The sequence below is a fragment of the Amblyomma americanum genome, chromosome 3, assembly GCF_052857255.1.
Source record: "Amblyomma americanum isolate KBUSLIRL-KWMA chromosome 3, ASM5285725v1, whole genome shotgun sequence".
NCBI classification, from domain to species: domain Eukaryota; kingdom Metazoa; phylum Arthropoda; class Arachnida; order Ixodida; family Ixodidae; genus Amblyomma; species Amblyomma americanum.
The window spans coordinates 19,457,085-19,473,714 of NC_135499.1; the positions used below are offsets into that span (position 1 = coordinate 19,457,085).

The 16,630-nt window shown below is 45.7% G+C and overlaps 1 long non-coding RNA gene across 1 annotated transcript; it reads right to left on the minus strand.

Moving 5' to 3' along the window:
- Positions 1-8,562: 8,562 nt before the first annotated feature.
- Positions 8,563-16,623, minus strand: LOC144124467 (uncharacterized). Its single transcript, XR_013313190.1, has 2 exons — positions 12,972-16,623; positions 8,563-8,821 (listed from the first exon to the last, which is right to left on the minus strand). It is a non-coding gene; the product is annotated as an uncharacterized LOC144124467 (long non-coding RNA).
- Positions 16,624-16,630: the final 7 nt, after the last annotated feature.

Below are 16,630 nucleotides of genomic sequence, written 5' to 3' on the forward strand. Positions count from 1 at the left end.
AACAACAACAATCCATGCATCACTGTCAAAAAGGCAATTCCTAGTACTTGGAGAAGTTGCCATCAGCAGCGATAACGCTTGCCAAACGGCGCGGCATGGATTCGTACAGTGAACGGATCACGTCTGTGTCGGCGCGGAGCCTTTCCCATTCTGCTTTTATGGCTTCCCACAGCGTGTCTGCGTTGGCATTTCCAATGTGAGACCTCATTAAATTGACTTTCGTTAGGCCCCACACATTTTCAATGGGGTTCATGTCAGCTCCCTTTGGAGGCCATGGCAGCTGCCGCACGCCACGAGCGTCTAGAAGAGCGCTCACTCTTCTAGATGTGTGTACAGGACTCCTATCTTGTTGAAAGAAGTAGAATCCATCTGGGAAGGGTCCGTCAAGGACGTATGGAAGGAAGACATTCTCGATGATGTCGACGTAAGAGTTCGAAGTGAACGATCCGTCGACTCTCACCAAAGGACCTAATCCATTCCTTGACATGGCGCCCCAGACAGCCACGGAGCAGCGACCGCTCGAGAACACGCTCTGCACGTATGATGGCATATACCTGTATAAGAAGAGAAAATCGGTAAGAGATCATAATTTGGGTCTTATGGATCAGCTGTAGCGCGAATGAAAACTATCCTTTCAGTGTACCAAGGTTTAGACGCAGGTGTGAAATATTTCATAATATTACTAATGACGCCACTAAGATACAACAGTCGTCTCTAAAGATCAATAATCTTCAAGGACTTGCAGCTTCGGCTCGATGAAGGATGAGGTTATGGGCCCATTGGGGAGGGGCGGTTCTATCAGAATGATGAGTTTCTTTTGCAGTATTTGTCGTTTGGGACCACGGAGGTCGCCCGTTCCCACAAAACCCAGCCTTCTTCGTATTCTTCATTCAGAATGATAAGAATTTACATATACACCCCCCCCCCCAAAAAAAAAAAAAAAGATATCCACACCTGCAATTCACTGGTCTCCAAACTCGGCACTTCTCGTCCCAGAGGGTAGAAAATGTGGACTCGTCCTAGAATGTAACCTCGGACCACTCGTCCACAATCCAGTCTTTCAGAGAGTTGGCGAACTCGAGCCGTTCTTGGCGCTGTTTGACAGTTAGGTGGGGCTTCTGTGCAGCCATGCAGGATCGGAGGCCAATTTCCTTTAGCCGTCGCTAGACAGTCTTTGTAGATATGTTTAGCGTGAGTTCCTTGCGGATTTGTCGAGCAGTCATGAAGGGGTCGGCCACCGATGCAGCTATGATGAGGAGGTCATCACCTTCACATGTGGCTTTCGGTCGCCCTGAGCGCTTGGAATCAGCCAGGCTGCCTTCATTGCGGAAAACGCGAATGGTGCGGGCCACAGCCGATTTGGAACGGCCAGTCCGACGAGCTATTTCCCTCTGGGGAACCCCTTCCACGAACAGGCGCGCAATTAGTCTCCTGTCGTCGATCGGCACCCTCGGAGGCATTTTGCATCAGGAAGAATTTGGGATGAAGTTATATATTGCTTTTCCTCGATACCACTAGTAATTCATAAACCGAGTAACATCGATGACTAAGCAGAAAATAGAGGCGTTCTGCGGAAACAGTGCTCCCGCTATCTCCTTTATCTGTGATCAACCTAGGCAAGCGCGTGCGCGTCAGTACGTCGGCGACCGAAGGCGTAAAGAGCACTGTCATACTTGCTAGTGTATTATTTCAGCTTTTTTTGTTTTTGTAGTAGTGCTTGAGTAATGACCGAAATCAGTGGCCGGACCAGGAGCTTCCACGCGCAAAACGTGTTCGACAGCTGGCACTTGCTTTTTCGTCACTGTGTGGGGCGCGATATCTAGGAACAGGGCCGGGCCTCTGGTGAGAATTCACGGGCCTTTCATCGAGAAGTTTTACGTCGGCATCATCGAGAACGTGTTCTTGTCATACGTCCTTAATGGACCATTCCCGGACGGATTCTACTTGATTCAACACAATAGGAGTCCCGTACTCACATCTCGAAGAGTGAGCGCCTTTTCCGACTCTCGCAGGGGTGCGGCAGCTTCCATGGCCTCCAAAGCGAGCCGACAGAAACCTCACTGAAAATGTGTGGGGCCTAATAGAAGCTAATCTATTGAGCTCCCACTTTGGGAACGCCAGGGCATACACACAGGGGGAAACCATCAAAGGGCTTCGCGCCGACACAGATGTGCTCCGTTCTCTGTATCAATACATGTCACGTCGCTTGGCAAGCGTTATCGCTGCTAATGGTGATTTCTCCTAGTGCTAGGAATTGTCCCTTGTCAGTTATGCCTGGATCGTGGTTGTTTCTTGCTCTCAGTTTCATATTTCGTGACAAGAAATGCGTTGCTTAAGGATTCTTTCTCTCTTTTTCGATTTGAGTCTGTCGGCACGATAGTATGAATGGGTTGCGATGCACGCTAAAGCTCGCAGTTGAAGCACACGGGCCGAGTTTCTTCGTCGAGAAGACGTATAAATCGCAACGGGCAGTTTGCAGAAACACGGCCTCGTTCGCATGCAAGAAACTAGAAATGATTAGCCAAAGAAAACAACTGTCCGTGCTCCACTTGTTTTCCTAAAAAACGCGATTTAGATGCGGTGGGCCCCGCCGACGCGCTCTGTTATCGCTGTCGACTGGCTGCGCGCGGAGCACGGCAGCCGCATGGCTCGAGCAGCGCGAGCATTGGAAAGCCCGGTGAAAAGCGACTACCGGCGCCCAAGCGCGGAACAAGCAGCGCTCCACGCAAAGCGAATTGCCAAGGAAGGCAAGCAGACGCATATAGGACGCGCATGCGCCTAGTCATGGCACAGCGCAGCCTCGACGCACGCACCGCGCCGTCTAGTGTCCCAGAGGTAGCTTCGGAACGGCGCTCCGGCGTCCCGCAAAATTTTGTCCCCGATGGTACATTTATGGCTAAAAAGAAAAGTGGCAGGGGAGCACACTCCTCGGCTTTGTATACCTGTGGACAGGAGCTAATGGCAAAGAGGAAAACAGGAAAATGTTAGAATGTATTGCAAGCGACATTGATGAGCTAGGAGGACTGGGCGAGATAATTATATTAAGCGACATGAACGCACATATAGAAGGCCTGAATGGGTACACAGATTCGACAGGAAGCATGCTGCAGGACATGTGTGACAGGCATGATTTAGTTTTATGCAACAGTACCGAGAAGTGTGAAGGGCTCATAACATGGGAGGTAGGGAGTCTGCACTCGACAATAGATTATGCACTAATGTCACAGAGGATCCATAATAGATTAGGGGTAATGAGCATTGATGGACATGGGTCTAGAAGTCTAGGTAGTGACCACAAGCGCATAATAATAATTGGTTTTGGGGGGAAAGGAAATGGCGCAGTATCTGTCTCATATATCGTTGGACACCTGAACCGCGCCGTCAAGGAAGGGATAAATAAGGGAGTTAAAGAAGAAAAGGTGCCGTAGTGGAGGGCTCCGGAATAATTTCGACCACCTGGGGATCTTTAACGTGCACTGATATCGCACAGCACACGGGCGCCTTAGCGTTTTTCCTCCATAAAAAACGCAGCCGCCGCGGTCGGGTTCGAACCCGGGAACTCCGGATCAGTAGTCTAGCGCCCTAACCACTGAGCATCAAGTTGAGTTTCAGAAGAGAAACCAAAGTAGAGTGAAGCTAGATGAACATTCAGAGGGGAATTTTTACTCAGAAAAGCAATTGGAAGCAGCAGCCAAACAAATTGAGAAAGTAATTTTTGAGGATAGTGAAACAGAATGGACTTATACCAAATTAACTCGATTACTGGAGCTAGAGCTAGCTAAGGTGCGAGTAAAGCTAAAAGGGAAAAGATGCAAACCCAAGAGTTGGTGGGATGAGGTCTAGAGGGCGATAGAGAAACGTCAGGAAGCATCCAGGGAACACAGATATTCTAAGAGTGGGGAAGCAGAAGTTGAAGTAGACAGAAAATGGGATACCTTCATAAAGTGTAGAAGAGAAGCATCCTATTTGATTAATGAGAAAATGAGAAGAATGGGAGCCCAATGGATGTCAAAAGTAAATAAAAAGGATAGAAAGGCAGCTCAAAAATTCTGGAAGCATCTAAATGCATAGCGTAATAATTAATAAGACCAGGCTAGAACAAAGGTTTATTGTTACAGATCAGGGTATTCGACTAGAATGGGATGAAGTGATAAAACACACTGAACAAGGATGACAGAAAAATTTAAAGAAATGTTGCACATAATTTATCGAAGGAAGATAGACCGGTTACTGCAATAGCTTCACTTGAACAAAGCGAATGGGAAAGGGCAGAGAAGGTTCCTAGTGGCACATCAACAGGACCAGATGGTATTCCGATTACGTTAATAAAGAAGCTAGGACCAAAATCCAAGCAAACATTAACACAGGTAGTGAATAAAATGACAGTCCCCGATGAATGGCGATTAAGTAGAATGAACATGATATACAAGGGAAAGGGGGACAAAGCTGACGTAAGTAACTACCGTTCCATAACAGTGACATTTGTGGTTTACAGGGTGGTGATGCAGATTATAAAGGATAGACTGCAGGCTTGGGTGGAGAACGAGGGTGTGTTAGGGGAACTACAGAATGGGTTCCGGAAACAAAGGAGATTGGAGGACAATCTATTTTCATTGACACAGTGTATAGAAATTGTGGAAAAGGAACACAGGCCCTTATGGCTAGCATTTCTGGATATTAGGGGAGCCTATGACGTTATTCAGGAGCATTTGTGGGACATACTGGCCACATTGGATGTGGAAAATGGAGTAATTAATCTTTTAAAAGATATATATATATATATAGGGGTAACAGAGTGCTCATAAAATGGGAAAAAAATGTATCAGGGACTGTAGAGATACAGCGGGGGCTTAGGCAAGGATGTCCTCTGTCCCGTTGTTCATGTTGTACCTGCAAGGTTTGGAGACCAAGCTAGAGGGGAGCGGACTAGGCTTCAACCTATCTTTTTTCAAGCAAGGGGAATGGATTAAACAGACATTACCGGGACTAATATATGCGGACGATATAGTGATAATGGCTGACAACAAGCAAGACCTGCAGAAGTTGTTAGACATATGCAGTACAGAGGGAGATAGATTAGGCTTCAAGTATAGTAAGGAAAAATCTGCAGTCATGATATTTAATGAACAGGGCGGCAAGCATAGAATACAGGAGTTCGTGCTAAAAGTAGTGAATGAGTACAAGTATCTTGGGGTGTGGATAATTAACAGTGTTGAGTATCTGACAGAGCATGAAAAATATGTAATGAATAAAGCTAGTAGGAATGCAGCTGTCATGAAAAATAGGGCACTGTGGAATTACAATAGGTATGAGGTGGTAAGAGGGATCTGGAAAGGGGTGATGGTCCCTAGCCTGACCTTCGGGAATGCGGTCCTGTATATGAGGCCAGATGTTCAAGCAAGGCTGGAAATTAGGCAACGGGGAGTAGGGAGGTTAGCTTTGGGAGCACATGGCAATACACCAAATCAGGGGGTACAGGGGGATATGGGATGGGCGTCTTTCGAGAGCAGAGAGGCTAGCAGTAAGATAGCATTTGAGGAACGATTGAGAAAGATGGAGGAAAAGCAGTGGGCTAGGAAAGTTTTCAGATACCTGTATATAAAGAATGTTGACACGAAATGGAGAAAGCGAACTAGAAAATTGACAAGCAAATATCTGGACAGCAGTAAGGGGGCAAATCAGCAATTATCGGTTAAGAAAAAGGTTAAAGAAACAGAGAGAGCTCTGTGGAAAACAGGGATGCTGACGAAATTGGCACCGGGAACATACCGGACCTTTAGACAGGAAATTGTCAAAAAAAATATCTATGATAATTGTAGGGGAAGCTCTTTGTTGTTTGAGGCCAGCACTGGAGTTTTGTGGACTAAGACGTATAGAGTCAGGTACCATGAGATAGACACTTTGTGCATTGCGTGCGGAGAGGAGGAAACGGCCGAACACCTGATACTGTTCTGTAAAGGGCTTCACCCTACAGTGGAAAGCAGCGGGGCTGACTTACCCAAGGCATTGGGGTTTAAGGATAGTGAAGGGAAAGTGGATTTTAAGAGGTTAGAAGTAACCAAGCGAAGGTTATACGATTGGTGGCAAAAAGGCAAGACAGGAGTAAAATTTCACAAGACATGGCTAGGTGGCTTGAGCCACCGCCCGATTTAAAGGGTTCAGCCGTATCCATTCATAGCGGAACGCCAGCGCAATGGGTAAACTGGCTGCCGTGCCGGCCCTACGACTGCGCGTGCGGTCAAGTGATGGTGGACCAAATTTTTCACGATGCTGCAGCAATTTGATCACATGATCGGCCGCCATTAGGGTGCTCAGGTACTGATCTAAAGTACCCGGGTTCGAATTATGCAACTCCTGCCCCTTTTCCATACCCATCCTGGATGTATCTTGCTATTCTTGATTTGTGGTATTCGGGATGCATGTTTCTTGGTATCTGCAAGGTTTTTATTCTTTTCCCGAGTTCCGCGGGTAGATCCTCTTTCTGATTCTGCTCTAATGGCTCCATTCCTAGCGCTTGAGGCAGGCACCGAGCAGTCAGGAGGCGTGTAATGGCGGCCTGATCACGTGACCAAAGATGGAAGCTGCCACAATGCGGTGCTGCAAGTCGTCTATACAGCGGAACGCCCACGCGATGGGTAAAATGGCTGCCGTGCCGGCCCTACGACTGCGCGCGCGCGGTCAAGTGATGGGGGACCACATTTTTCACGATGCTGCAGCAATTTGATCACATGATCGGCCACCATTAGGGTGCTCAGCTACTGATCTGGAGTACCCGGGTTCAAATTCGACCGCGTTTGGATGGAGGCGAAACACGACGCCCGCGTGCTGTGCGACGTCAGTGCACATTAAAATCCTCAGTGGTCTCCGGAGCCGTCCATTACGGCACCTTTCCTTTCTGAATCCCTTCCTTTACAGTGCGGTTCATGCGTCCGCCATGTGAGACAGATACTGCGCCATTTTGTTTCCCCCAAAAAAACCATTTTTAAATTCTTTCTGCAATCCTGAGCCCCCGGTTAGAGTGCTTGGCTACTAATTAAATTAAATTGCTTGTTGGGGAAAGGAAATGGTGCAGTACCTGTCTTACATCTCAGCGGACACAGGAGCCACGCCATAAGGGAAGGGATAAAGAAGAAACTGAGAGAAGGAAGAGGTGCTGTAGTGGAGGGCTCCGGAATAAGTTCAATAACATGGGGATCTAATGTGCACCGATGTAGACATCGGACAGCACACGGGAGCCTTTTGCGTTTCGCCTCCACTGAAACGCGACCGGAATACCCTGGTTCGAACCCGACCGCCGCGGCCGCGTTTTGATACCTTCATAGAGATACCACGGCTTATACAGCCATTAATTAAGGGTCCACAGTATAAAGAGGGTAGGTAGATAGGTTTCTTGCAACAAAGTGAACAAAGGAGGGGGAAGCCCCAGGCAGCTTGCCAACATATCAGGAGGACTCGTCTTCGTATGGATAAAGCTTGGCAAGCTCCCAGAGGTCCCCCCCCCCCCCCGCTTGTTCAGTTTGTGTTTGCATTACTTGAATGTGTCACATCAATGATAGCGGTGTATGGGTAATAAGAAAAGCTTTCTCACACAATAATGGGGTTGTGCATGCAATCTATGGCAGGCACAATCAGAGAATTAGTTGCAAGTACTGCTAAGTAAAAAACATCTTTACTGTCAAAATGGTGAGAAAGTTTTGACTCCTGTGCATGAAATATATTTGTAATGTTTTATAGTTATGATTGATTCATTATGATAACATTTAGAAGACTTGCAGAGCCACTGCATAGGCATGCGGAAGGAAGAAGAGTCGGACTGGCACTGGAGAATGAACCCTGCTGCCAGCCTCACAGATGTGGCCTCCCTGGCGCCCGACTCACAACGGGGAAATAAATGTGGTCACTGGAACTACATACTTGGTGACACTGGATCTGAGCTACTGCAGCCCGCCACTGAGCCAGCGCATCGCTGCTTTGGCCCCCAGCCATTCAGCCATCATGCCGATCTCAAGCAGCTCGTGATCGGCATGCCCCAGTGTGCTTGTCTCAACACCATGTGTGCTTCATCAGGTGGTGCTCCTATGCAGCTTGGCATGAATCGATATGTGCTGGCAGGGATCTCATAACTTTTGCTCACAATAGGACGTCAAAGGCATCCCTCAGGTTTGGTGCGACTTGCTAGTCTGGTGGGCGCTACCCTGTGCGCTCTTTGACTAGCTTCCGCTCCCGCCACGTGATGAGCACCTCTTAGACACTCCAACGGTGGCGTTTTCAGAGCACTTTGACGTGCTATCATTTCAACGCGGCACAGTACTTCAGCGGCTCACACCGTCTCCGCAGATGATGCTGCCACTTCTGCCTTGTTGCCTGAAAAAATCAGGACAGTTTATTCACCGACTTCTGTTCTACAGCCGCTTGTTCCTCCCCCTGGCAAGTTGTGCCGGCCCTTCCTGGCCCAGTGATCTCAGCGTCGCCCGCCCATGCTGCAGCGATGAGCATTCACTCCCTATAGCATCGACGTCGTTCACCTCTCAGCAAGAGGCCATGCCTATGAGGCGCATAGGCGACTGTACACAACATGTTTATTTCATCAGACACGAATGGTGCCAAAGGAATGACTGCACAGGACATACAGGTCAAAAAAGAAAAGAGAAGATAAAAACAGTCAAATGGCACCGCGTTCTCAGTGCATAACACTGTCTGCTATGTCCACTGAAGGTACACACTCCACACTGGTCGAATGCTCCTCAGGTGGCATGGCCCCGTCTTCAAGTCGGCACATTTCCTCAAAGCACTGGCACACTCTTTTCCATATGGCAATGGACTGAAACAAAGGTGATGAGGTGCATGGTCAAGGCAAGCAGCTCAAGAGCAATGAACATGAGACATTTGACAGAGCCTAATGACACCGACAAGCAGTATGCCTAGATCCAACTACATCACCTGGCTGGGGTATAATCACAATCGATTTTTCTTGACTTGGCGGGACCTGATAAACAATCTGATTAACTGATGAGTCTGAATAATCCGTGACCTTAAGAGAAATCCCATTCATGCGAAAAACCAACCTGAAAAATTGCAAACATTGCCATTTCACCACATTTCGTTTGCAAGTGATAATATTATATTGTATTTAAGTCAGAGTCAGGCATTCAAAAGTGCAACAGATCATGTTAACAATACCAGGCTAAGAGAGACGCCGCAGATTTTACCGCGAACGTGCCGTGAGAAGTGAAAACAATTTGTCTCTTAAAGAAACAAATGGTCGCAAAGATTAAAAGAGGGAACTGCTAGGAAGGTGGGAGCAGCAGCGAGCACCTCCAGCTGCATCCCCAACCCCACGCTGACTGCGCACCACAGCCGTCACAATCGTCTAAGCCACGGAGGACACTTCTGTCCCGTTTTACATGAGTTGTGCGCTCCTCTTTGTAGGCCACCTCGATGGCAACGAAGAGTGTGGCATTTAACTTGAGTGGCGACAATGAAAACAAATAGCTGAGCCTGCCCAAGCCAGTCTGTCCAATTTCAACATCATTATCAGCCTGACTATGCCCACTGCAGAGCAAAGGCCCCTTCAATTAATGCTGTCCACTCTGTCCCCACAAGCTTTCTAATCTCAACCGCCCACCTAACTTTCTCCCGCCCCCTGCTACACTTCCTTTCTCTTGGAATCCACCCCGTTACATCTAACGACCATCAGTTATGTTGCCTTCGCATTACATGCCCTGTTGGAAAAAATCTCCATAGTACCACTGGCATCCACATTAGTCCAAAAATCAAAGTCTGGACTCCCTGGAGTCCAAAAAATTGGTTGGGCACTGTATTCATTTTATGTGCTTGGGCATGCAGCCTCCAATGAGCATGGAAGGATTGTAAAAGTCAACAGGGAAAAGAACACAGGCACAACTGAAAGTTTAATAAAGGGACCCTGAAATGATTCCGATGGTCATATTCTAAAGTAACAAATCCATAGAGGTGGTCTTTGTCAGTATTTGAATCAAACAAAAACTGTGGGTGGACCCCGTTTTGGTTTGATTTATAGGGGTTTAACGTCTCAAAGAGACTCAGGCTATGAGGGACATCATAGTGGAAGGCTCCGGAAATTTCTACCACCTGAGGTTCTTTAACGTGTATTGACATTCCACAGTAGGACCCTAGTTTGGACAAAAAATTTCTTATAATTGCTGCTTGCAACAGATTAAGACGACACCTTACTGCGCGTCTTCACCTTGCTGGCATAGAGGGGGGAACCAGAGCGAGCCTTCTAATTGGGCGCGACGGGGTGCAGTCCCCACTGTTCTTTTTCTTCTGCTGCACTGGCTTGTATGGGCCAAGGAGGGAGAGGAGGAGCATCATTTCTGATCGCCGATTGTGCCGTGCCGAGCCATGGAATACAGATCACTCATGCGGTTTTCCTGACCTCAGTAAATATCATTTCATGGTCCCTCTAGGGAGAAAGGCATTGAAGAAATAAGATCGCTTACTGGCACTAACCAAAGTGTGGCACAAAAAACAAGAAAAGCCCTCTTCACGATTAACTCCCATTCAGGAGTCATACTCAGGCATGAACACATATGCGCACACGCATTCATTGCCAGTGCTGAGTCACTCCGTGGGGAATTCAGTTGTTTTCATTCAGGGTGTAGCCCTGCACCAAAGCTATAGACTAGTGGAGTTCTCCATAACATGACCATTTTGATAAGGAAAAAAAAATTACTCAGGGCAAGCATTATGGCTGATGCCTTTTAGAATACAAAAAAGTGAAGGGTTTTCAAGGAACCACAGAAACTGCAGGCCTCTCCAGGTCTTTGAAAGGGTTTTCAAAGACACTGGCAACCTATGTGCTAGCAAGATGAGGGGTTTATCTGCACAGCCACCTGCTTTTGTATTCCACCATAACGAGAGCTGCATCTCACAAAGCACTTTCTCTTGCACTGTGCGTGCACTAAACTCGCCGACTGTCCCAAAATCTGCTTCTCGCTATGGCTGCATAAGCATGGCCACTACTGCTGTATATGTGCATGAAGCATTGGCGTGCTTTTCACTGAAAGTTTGATTGGCTGGCCTTTGCACAGTAACACTTTAAATGGTGCATGTCTCACATGCATACCAATGGTGAAATTGCATTAAGAATGACTAATAATTCCTTCATCATTTTCAAGCTGTTTCGACTAATGATTTTGTAGAAAAAAGGGTGCACAGTTGAACCAATGACTTGGTTAAGAAGAGCCTAAATGTGCTATGTGTCCTCCTCTCAATCTGTTGGACCTGTTAGATTACTTGTATTATTTGAATTTAAAACTGCTTCAAGAACTAGTATGGGCGAGTTGACTGATGGGAAGGTCTCAAAAGCTCAATTATTTCCCAATTTTTTTTTTTTTCGCGTCAAGATGGATCTTGTGAAACTGTGAACCCATGCTTTTAAAAACAGAAACAACACAAAGGAGGCCTATTAGTGAATATAAAAACACACTGAGCGGCTTGTATGATAGTACTCTGCATGCCAAAACATGGTGCATAGCTTTTTGTTTCCTAGCTCTTGAAGCAGGTGGGACAAATGTGTCCTGCTGCTGCACAAGGAGACCGTTTGCATGCCGTACGCATTAACCACTGCCAAGAGTGACAACGGGCATGTCGATTGCGATTTGCGTGCTACTCACGCCACTGCCTAACTGAGGTGAAAATTGGCACAGAGGCCAAAACATGCCAACCAGGGTGGAAACTTGCCGGGTGACTCCTGCAAATCGTGTAAAAGCACGCCAACAAAAATGCATAGGAAGGTCGGATTTGTAGTGTCTAGCCCACTTGCTGCAAACATAGGAATATAATGAACGAATGGCACGTGACAATCATGATATAAGTGGGCTCAGCTACAAAAAAAAAAAAAAAACCACATGTAGTCCACCAATGTGGCATCCCACCACCACTGTTATGCCTTATTTCGTATTCATTTCTCCCTCTTTTCCTTTCCTTTTTTGTGCAACTTTTCAAACTGTTTACCAACAACATTAGATTCTTTTCCTGTATTTCATGCAATTCCATTCACATATATTTATAGCTTAGCTACCTTTTCTACATCTTTCCGCTAACTCCTTTGGTCCATGTGTTGTCTAAATCTGTAGCAGTGATGGCAGTCTTCTCTACCTGCCCATATTTTTCAGTTTTATTTGTGCCCCATTCTTGCTTTTTATTTTTGTAGTATTTGTTTACACTCCCTGCACTTGTTTTCACCTCACATTTATTGTTTTTTTTCCTCTTCGTTTTTGCATCCCATTTTGCCCTTTTTGTTAGTGCTTTAGTTCAATTCCCACAGCGCTGTAATGTGATGGACATGCTCACTTTTTCGGCACTACACTTTCATTCTGGCAATTCTTCTTAAATAAGAACATTTTGTCTTTAAACTCAATGGTCTGCTGCTGCCTTTTATTTCTTTCTCTTTTTTTCGCTTCTGCCACTTTACCGCTGTCTATTTTTCTCCCCCCTCTCCCAGCTCACCTACTTGTAGCGGGTCCTTTCTTTCCTCTGGTGTCTACATACGCCTTTTAATGCCATAGCATTAGATAACTTCAGCAGAAAGCCGGTGTTGCCAAAAATGCAGTTCTAAAGAGTGGCCCGAAAAATTGGCGTCACAGAACACACAATCAGTCAAAACAGTGCGAAGTCATCAATGTGGAAAAAATGAAAAATCTTAACCAGTAATAGTCAGTACTAGTACTTACATCTGCACCAACTACAAATGAATATAAAAGAATCGGAATGAAATTGAAATAGAATTAAAATGCTTTTGAATTACTCATGCGTAAGTTCCTTAGTGCCTCCAACAACTTTTGTTAAATGGTTTGTTTTATGCCATTCATCTTTCCTCCTTTCATCTGTGTCATTCTCTCACTTTTTTATATGTTCGGCTGCACTGTTTAATGCACACACATCCTTTTATCATGTTTCTTTTCTTCTGCTTCTCTTATATTACCAACCTGGTCTGCTTTTCTCTTTCACAGTCTTCAGCTGCTACCTGCTGGATGTCTGCTTTTACTTACCCACCTTCCTCACTGCTGTCGTTTGGTTCCTTGCTTTCTTCTTCTCTTCTTTTCTGCATCATACAATAACTTGGACTTTAGGCTAGTCTTTAGCTTTGTTTTTCTGTTGGCTTTCTTCACATTCCTCTGAAATGTGTTTTCTTGCGCCTCTTGTATTGGCTTAGTTTAAGCCCTGGTAAAGCTCTGCTGGTCTGGGCTCCCCCTTTCATTTCTTTTTATGCTTCTTCCAAGAGGACTAAAATGGCTCATATGGTGTGCATGCACCATGCCTCTATCGGCACAAAAATCTTTACACTCAGCTGCACCCACACAGGAGACTCTTACTTGAGTTATGTTCAGTAGACACAGAGGAATATTAACCGCTCCCGGTACTGTTCCCCCTTCTTACATTCACAGTCCATGGCCAGTGACCTGGCAGCCATCTAAACAAGGGCTTAAAAGGCAAGCTGCAACTCGCCCACAGTCACACCTGATGCAGGAACGGAGTAGTTTCTGAAACATCGTGTTATTTCTTTTTTTTTTGGATGGCACTCTTGTCTCAGTTAAATTTCATTGATAAGGAGACACAACTCCTGCTTTCCACTTATGAACTTTGATGCAGTTTAAATGGCAGCCCTCACATTCGCTCACGTTGACCAGAAGAGCAATGTGTTGGGTCCTACCAAAGGATTTGTTCAGTGTGTCAAATCATGCATGCATGCTTGGCAAGATGCCATTTCATTTCAAAAACAGCCTCTCTGGAGACTTGTAGTATGCAGTGCAAAACTCAGCACAAAACATCAATATGATGCCTGCCAAGAATTGTGCTGTCTTATCCTGCAGCATAAAGGACTCTGACTTTCTGAAACCCTTGCACCAAAGAATTCATACAGATCACAAGAGTTGGCTCATGGACAAATCAACACCCAAGAACAAAATAACCAAGACTCACCAGTGCCTTTGAAGGAGAACAAAAATCACCAAAGCTCAGACAGGAAATTCCCCAAGTAACCATGGCCAACAGCTAGTAATGTGTTGTGTTGTGTTGGGTTTAATGGCGCATAAGCAGCTAAGGCTATCATGCGCCAAGCTCGAGATATAGGAAATGTTTTCGCTAGAATTTACAGTAAAGAAAAAAAGCGGTGTAGAAAGTTTCAAAAGTTATTTCCTTGTACCTAGTATAGAGAGCGAAGACAAGATTGATAGATGGCTAGTATTAAAACCTTCAAAGGAGGTCGGGTAACCTCAGCAGCCGTCCTTAAGGGGCCAAGGATCTGGAGGCTACCAACCAATAAAATAGACACCTCGGCCTTCTTTTCAGGAGAGAGAAAGTGGTCGAGGTGTGTCAACGACAAGTGGGAAATTCACAGTCTATCAAGAAAACCCGATTCTCTTAAAAAGTTAAAAACAGAAGACATATCAACAATTGCATAATCACTTAAGAGCAGCGCAGGGTGAAATGGGATGCACTGGTTGTAAAACTGAGTAAAATACTTCTTTCTTAGTTTTTCGAGTTTTGGGCATGATAATAAAATATGGTGTATTGTGAGCTCGTCTCCACATCTTTCACAAAGAGGCTTGTCCTGATTGGTTAGTAAGAAATGCGTCAGGTGTGTGTGTCTGATGCGGAGACGACATAAAATTATTTCTGTAAAACATGCCTGGTGTGTACACGTCTTCCATTCGCCGAGGACAGGCTTTACGAAATGCAGCTTGTTGGTTATTTCATTATCCCAAGCTGTCTGCCATTTAGCCTTCAGATTTCTGTGTATTAATTTCATGCAGTCTTTGTGGGGCACGCTGACTTTTCTAATTTCACGCCCGCGAGCTTGTGCAGCACTTTTGTCGGCTCATTCATTGCCGTCTATTCCAACATGGCTCGGCACCCAGCAGAATTTTATGATACGTCCTTGTGTTGTAACTTTTTCTATGTTATGTACTATGTTTCCTACTAAGGGTTCGACTGCATTTCTGGAATGTAATGCTGTTAGCAGACTAAGCGAATCTGTGTAGATTATGCTCTTTTCCAAACTGTTATTTATTATTCTTCTTACAGCTACAGAGACAGCATAACACTCCGCAGTAAAAATGGATGCACAGTTTGGTAGCCTTAATATCTTTTGCCAGTTTCCTTGCACTACTGCACTTCCGACGTAATCTGCTGTTTTTGAGCCGTCAGTGTAAAACTCTGTGTAGTTCGCATATTTTTCTTGTAGTGCCCGGTATTCCTGTAATATGTGCTCGTGTGGCATTTGTTTCTTTCGGTATTGCGTTAACGTGAAGTCACACACAGTGGGAAGGCTGTACCATGGGGGCAGTGGGTCATACCCTGAGGCGACATCAGGAAGGGTATCCAGTATTCCTACAGTTTGGCAACAATCCTCGAAGCGGAGCAGCAGAGGTTTAACTGACTGGGGTTTGTTGTTGAATAGTGTACTGGAGGTGTAGTTTGTAACTATGGAATAACAGAGGTGTTTCGGCAAGGAACGGATTTTCAGGACATATGTGCATGTGAGCATAGTTCTTCTCTCTGTAAGGGAGGGTTCATTGATTTCGACATAGAGACTGTTTATGGGGGATGTTCTGTGTGCACCAGTTGAAAGTCTTAAACCAAGGTTATGCACTGGGTCCAGTCGTTTTAGATATGATGGCCTCGCGGACCCATACACAACGCATCCACAGTCTAGAGTAGAGCGTACTACAGACCTATAGATTTGTAAAAGACATGTTCTATCAGATCCCCAGCGTTTTCGTGACAGTACTTTTAATATATTCAGGGATTGGGAGGCTTTCTTTTTGCTGGTGTTTATATGTGGCAGGAATGTTAGTTTTTTGTCGAATGTTATGCCTAAAAATTTATGTTCTTGTTTTATTGGTAGCATAGTTTCATTTAGATGAAGGGGGGGGGGGGGGGACGTTGTGCAAGCCTCTTTTGAGCGAGAAAAGAACTGCAACTGTTTTTTGTGGGGAGAACTTAAACCCGTTTTTGCCTGCCCAAACCGCTAGTCTGTTTAATGTGAGTTGTACCTGTCTCTCACAGGTTGATAAGATGCATGATGTGCATGCAATCTGAAGGTCATTAACATATACAGAATACATGATAGACTTCGGAATTATTTTCGATATGAAATTCATTTTTACAACAAAGAGCGTGGTACTCAGAATGCACCCCTGTGGTACTCCGTTTTCTTGAACGAATTCTTCGGAAAGTGTTGAACCCAGGCGTACATGAAATGAACGTTCCGACAGGAAATCTTTCAGGCAGTTCAGCATCCTTCCGCGTATACCTAGGTCTGCTAGGTCGCGGAGAATGCCAAACCTCCAGGTAGTGTCGTAAGCCTTTTCCATGTCAAAAAATACTGCTAGACAGTGTTGCCTGTGTATGAACGCTTCTCGTACAGTGTTTTCAAGGCGCACGAGATGGTCAGTTGTCGAGCATCCTTTTTTAAACCCGCATTGGTGGATGTCGAGAAGTTCACGGTTTTCGAGGGCAAACATTAACCTGATATTCAACACACTTCCGAAAGATTTGGCGAGGCAACTTGTGAGTGCTATGGGTCTGTAGCTAGCAGCGGAAGTGGGTGGCTTTCCAGGCTTCAGTAATGGCACAATAACTG